Here is a 6,000-nt window from a genome sequence, read left to right as displayed (position 1 = left end):
TGCAAGTGTTTTATGTTCACTTTTCTCCCTGTGTCAGTTCCACGTTTTTCTACCATGAACTCAAATTTGGAATATAGTGAGTTCATTTTTGTTATTTAATTATTTAAAATCTTTTTTTTTTTTTAAATATTGGTAAGTTGACTGGTTCATAGCACTTTTCATAACACTCAAAGAATATCATAGAGTGATGCTACGCTTTCTTTTGGTAAAATAAATTGAAAAGGCTTCATACAAGCACTGATAAATAAACACAATAATAACAGCTCGTTTACACGTATTGCCCAGATGCAATCTTTGTCTACACAGGGAATAAACTCTCAACATCATGTAGACACCAGACTGATAATGCAATGCATCAAGACCTTGAATCCAGCTAGTTTGTTTGTTTTTTCCCCTGTCTTTGTACAGGGACGTTACAAACCAATAGTATGCTGAGGTTCGAGGAGTTGAATCACAAATTTTCCATTACATTTCCATCCTTTCAATCATTTTTTATCACTTTTATAGTATAATATTTGGATGCAAAATATAGGAGTACTGATAAAATTAAGCTTCCAAAAATGCCAGCGCTTTCACACCAGGGATTAAGATTAATTTGTTCATTCATGAGAGACGTGACCAGTTAAGAAAGCCATTTGGTGCTTTATCAAAATCCATCATTTGTGTAGTAGTTATCACAAAGGAGATTACAGCTGGAATTGTAATATTTACTGTGGAAATGAGGATCAGGTTTATCATGTATCAGGTACCAGAGTCGCTATAACTCTAGCTGCCATACAGATTCTGCATAAGTAATTTGTTACTGAATTGGTTGTGAAATTCGATTACTGTAGCCACAAGTTATTTTTGATAAAATCAGGACTAGTGAAGGGTAGTTGAAACTCTCAGCAAAGGAGTGCCTTGAGTGACTGATACACGCTGTTTGTGATGTTTGGTGAGTCATTTCAATGTTTATCATGTGTAAAAATGATTAGAAAAGTCACCAATACTTTAAGTAAAAACAAAAAACAAAACAAAAACTCTTTAAACAGGTGTGTGTGTTCCATTGCTGATACCCCATTGGTGACAAGGAGTCTCACTCTGCACATAACTTAGTTGGAGCTGGACGTGCTCTTGTTGATGAAGGGCACTTTTTAACCCTTTTACTTTTCATTCCAATGAAGCTGTAGGTGGAAAGCGAAGAGCACATCGCACACCCTTGTTGTTTCAGACTTGACACTAAGACAAAAGTAAACAAATACAGAGACAGAGACCAGAAACAAACAAGGAGACAAAACTGACAAAAATAAAGGAATGCAGGGAGGACACAGAGAGACTAAACATGAGAAGGAGAACTGACAAAATTAAACAAGGAACTAAGAACTAGAAATGATTATCTATAGTCTGATTTCTCAGACTTTTTAGACTTTTTTTAGTGCTCAGCACAGATAAAATAATTATTGCACGTGATTTTAACATCCATCTACATACATATAGAGGCGAGCCTCCGAAACCTTATCGCATGGTTGATTATGTCTGGTTATGTGTCTGCATACTTATCTTCAGTGTGTGGCTTTTATTCAAACTGTGAAGCACTTTGTATCCCAGTGATTTGAAAAATGCTATACAAATAAATTTATCATCAATATAAGTATTTTATTTTTTGAAACATGTCAACAATCACCAAGCAATGCTTTTTACCTGCACATGGTATTAGTTCAATGAAATAAATTTGTGGTTCATCAAGTAACTTTTCTTTGATGGATGTGCTACCCGTAGAGTTTTAATACTTGTGCCTGTATTGTTAGTTTCACAAACCTTACTAGCTTTGGGAAACTTTTGAGAGTAAATTTGGAATCCTGACCTCTTTTCCTCTATGGAGCCGCACTTGTATTTTAGACAGTATTTAAGACCAGCACTGACTACTACTCTTCGCCAGATCGTCTGCTACCCAGCATCAGTTCTCGGCTCACTCATGTTTTGGAGTAGCTTTTGTATTGTTACTTACTTTGTTCTATGTCATCTCCAGTCAGTCCCACAGATCCCCCTCACCTGGTCACTAGTCTTCTCTCAAATACCTACGCCACATCAGCTCCAGCACAGACTCCATTTTCACTCTCACCTGCCTGCCTCTCTGCCAACTCACCTGGACTTCTGGAATCGGATCACCTCCAACTCACCCGGACCTGCTCAGTCTTGCCTTTCCCTCTTCACACACCTCCACCTGCAAACAAGTAAGCTGCAAGAAAAACTCACTGGAACAATTTCAGCAAAACGTCAGTTTGGCATCGCTGTGACTCTCCTTTCCTCTGTTGCAAAGTTTCTGATCTCCGGCTTGTCATTCTCATTGCCACGTCAGCGCCATGTACTGACTCCTGGAGCCCTGTAACATAATCATGTTCATGATGTCCAAGTTTATAAAATTATCTCTTGACATTTCCCTCAAGTTCATGTAACCCGTGTTTCGTAGCCATAGATCATAGCTCACACTCATGTGTATAGCTTGCTCCTGGTCACATTGTTTTAGTGCTCAGGTTCCACACCGATTGTTGCCTGCACTGTTGTATATAGCTCTTTCACTCATGCTCCTGTAAACGCTCCCTGCACCTTTCACTCATGTTCAATTGTTTAATGTCAAGTTTCACGTCATTGTAAATAAAAATTATTCACATCACTTTCACTTAGCCTGTCAACCACAACGGCCGTGACACAGTATTCACTCCCTGTCAGTTCAGCCTCATAGAAGATCGCCATTGTAAGATAAGACGACAGATAAGATAACTCTTTATTGTCATACCTAATACAATAGCACAACGAAATTGGAAACTGTCTGCACTAAGCACAACTAAACACAGCACAGTAACGTTAAAGCAGATTTTTTAAGTGCAAGAAAGGTATGAGCAAAAAAGAAAGGAATTACTTAATAAAATAAATAAATAAGAAAAAAAGAGTCCAGGGAGGTAGGCAATCAGGTCAGCTGTTACCATTGCTAAGGGCTATTGCCCTGTTGTAAAAGCTGTCCTTGAGTCTGTTTGTCTGCAACCTCAGCAACCTGAATCTCCTGCCAAACGGTAGCAGTTTAAACACCCGGTGTCCTGGGTGTGTACAGTCCCGTAGGATGGTGCGTGCCCTCCTGAGACAGCGAGTGCTGTACAGGTCCTTCAGGGAGGGAAGAGGATGTCCAATGATTTTTTAGGCCATATTAATGACCCTCTGAAGTGTCTTTTTGTGTGCCGTGATGCAGCTGGAGAACCACACAGAGATGCAGTCAGCACACTTTCAATGGAGCAACAGTAGAAGACAATCAGCAGCTCTTTCTGCAGGTCCATTTTTCTGAGGATCCTCAGAAAATTGAGGCAGCAGGGGCAGCAGGTGAGTAAGTGACGGACAAGGTAAGCGACTCATGTTGTAACTGACGTCAGACGCCGGAGATTTTGGCGGAAAATTAAAGCAAATGGTAGTTTAGATTTGAACAAATTCATTTAAGCTTCAGCATTACCAAATACACTTATCAATTGTCTTATAACTAACACTATTTGTCTAAATAATATCCAACACCCTGGAGAACAACGAGGAGAGTTTAGAGACTCTCCAAGATTACATCGATCAGTGCTTTCAGGATCTCGTGATGAGGAAGACCCCGTGTGCAGCTTCCCCGGCCAAAGCTGAGACGCCGTCGTCGAAAAGACAACGCCCGGCAGATTCCCCCGGCTCAACATCGCCAGCCGGCAAAGATATTGCCGACATACTGGAGTCAATCGACAAGCGATTGTCCAGTTTCGACGCAAGGCTGTCCTTGGTGGAGATTCTTCACCGAGAATTTAAATGCTTGCGAGAATCCCTGGAGTACAGCCAGCAGCAGGTGGAAACGCTTGCTGCTGAAAATGCCACGCTAAGGGAGTCGGTGAAATGTCTCACAGACAATGTTACCCAGCTCAATAGAGAAAATAAAAAAATAAAAGAAACTGTTATCGATCTACAAGCTCGTAGCATGCGTGATAATCTGGTATTTTCTGGTATTCCAGAAGCCGCTGGAGAGGACGCGGAGACCACGGTAAAAAGCTTCATCAAAACCCACCTGAAGCTGCCGGAGGACACTGTGAAGAACATCGTCTTCGATCGGGTACATCGCTTCGGCCCCATTCGGGCTACGGCCGGGAGACCACGTCCTATCGTGGCCAAATTCGGCCACTTCAAACAAAAGCAACATGTGAAAAGCCGCGGCAGGGAATTAAAAGGAACGGACTTCAGCGTGAACGACCAGTTCCCCAAAGAGATCTTGGAACGACGCAGGGTCCTCTTCCCAATCCGACGCGACTTCATCCAGAAGGGCTCCCGCGCTGTCATCGCTGTGGACCGGCTGTACGTGGACGGACAGCTCCACCGCGACCCCAACATCACTCCGTGGCTGTATTAACCTCACACCAGATAAGAATCAGCTACACCCTTTCCCTATCCACTCACACTAACTTGCATTAACATCTGTTTAACTTACCAGTATCAAATCGCATCTTAAAGTGTGATTTCATAGCAGAATTAACACCGTCACTCTCCGTCAGTGATTTAATTGGAATGTTTACGTTTTGTTTCTGTTTTTTTTTCCTCTCGTTTTTTCTTCTTTTTTTTTTCCTCCTCTCTTTTCCCCCTCTTGGTTTTATGCTGCCCACCCCTGTCCTTGGTTTCTTTCTTTATTCCTTTCACTGCCTCGATCACCTGCTTCGACACTCATCCACAAACATCCTTTATTTCGACACATACGCACCATGCGCTCAACGGCAGCACATTTACATCAGTCAGACAGCGCACACAGTCATATAAGATACACACACACTTAAGCCAAGCCTACTCATATTAGTAACTATGCATACACAAAGTCAGACTCAGGGAGCATCTCGCCACACATTTTTTCTCTCTCTCCTTCTCTTTATTTATGAACAAGTGACGTATTCTCTCCACCTGTCTAAGCGAGGCACACAGCATACATAGTTATACACAAACATCTATGGGTACACTGAGGTTCATTACATGGAATATAAATGGAGCTGGCTCCAGAGAAAAGAGGTTAAAAATATTTAACCAACTCAAAAAACTACAGGCAGATGTTGTCCTATTACAAGAGACCCACAGACCTCTTAGAGGTTCGAATGAACTTAAAACACCTGAGTTTCCTAATGTGTTCTCAGCTTGTTATAATTCTAGACAAAGGGGAGCAGCAATTTTAATACATAAAAATATTAATTTCACAGTACTCGATACAGTTATAGATCCAGAGGGCAGATTCTTAATCATTAAACTATCTATACGTGATAAAAAGCTATGTATTGCAAGTGTATATGGTCCAAATGTTGATGATCCCTCATTCTTTCACGGTTTTTTCAGTGCACTCTCTGAACACTTAGATGGCACACTTGTTCTTGGAGGTGACCTCAACCTTGGACTAAATGAAGACATGGATAGGCTCAATACAGCGGGAACTCAGCGTAATTGGCAGTCCACAAATATAATCAAACAGTATATGAACGACTTTGGTCTTTGCGATGCATGGCGCTCTCTTCACCCCACCAGTAAGGAATATACTTTTTTCTTGCATGTTCATCACTCTTACTCTCGTCTGGATTATTTTTTGGTCAGCAGCTCACTGCTGAGCGACATTTCAGACACTGAGATTCACCCTATAGCTGTCAGCAATCATGCTCCTGTATCTTTAACACTAATGCACAAGAATAATACTACGCCAAGAAAAAACTGGAGATTTAATACATCACTACTTAAAGATGAAGACTTTATTAAATATTTTAAAAAAGAGTGGACTTCATATTTGGACTATAATGACACTCCCGAAACATCAGCTTCTGTTCTATGGGAAGCAGGGAAAGCTGTGATGAGAGGTAAAATAATTTCTTTCTCATCACATAAAAAGAAAAAAGAAAACAAAAATATTCAGGAATTAGAAAAAAACATCAAATCACTAGAAGAAGCCTACGCGTCCCACCAAGATCAGGAAACATTGAACAAAATACG

This window comes from Astatotilapia calliptera, chromosome 17 (genome assembly GCF_900246225.1).
Source record: "Astatotilapia calliptera chromosome 17, fAstCal1.2, whole genome shotgun sequence".
Taxonomy (NCBI): Eukaryota; Metazoa; Chordata; class Actinopteri; order Cichliformes; family Cichlidae; genus Astatotilapia; species Astatotilapia calliptera.
Note: the sequence above shows the minus strand (reverse complement) of the source record.